The following is a 209-nucleotide window of genomic DNA, read 5'->3' on the forward strand; positions in this document are numbered from 1 at the left end:
ATACTGTACTACATCTCAGAGGTACATATTGTACTTTATACTGTACTCCATCTCAGAGGTACATATTGTACTTTATACTGTACTACATCTCAGAGGTACATATTGTGCTTTATACTGTACTACATCTCAGAGGTAGATATTGTACTATTTACTCTACTACACCTCAGAGGTACATATTGTACTTTATACTGTACTACATCTCAGAGGTA

General features: G+C 34.4%; 1 protein-coding gene across 2 annotated transcripts in view; it reads right to left on the reverse strand.

Annotated features, from left to right (window-relative positions):
• Positions 1–209, reverse strand: part of pla1a (phospholipase A1 member A) — a 12,996-nt gene that overhangs the window by 4,635 nt on the left and 8,152 nt on the right. The gene's annotated exons all lie outside the window — the stretch shown is intronic.

Source organism: Anarrhichthys ocellatus, unplaced genomic scaffold (assembly GCF_004355925.1).
Source record: "Anarrhichthys ocellatus isolate YVR2014 unplaced genomic scaffold, GSC_Weel_1.0 scaffold77, whole genome shotgun sequence".
In the NCBI taxonomy this organism is placed as follows: domain Eukaryota; kingdom Metazoa; phylum Chordata; class Actinopteri; order Perciformes; family Anarhichadidae; genus Anarrhichthys; species Anarrhichthys ocellatus.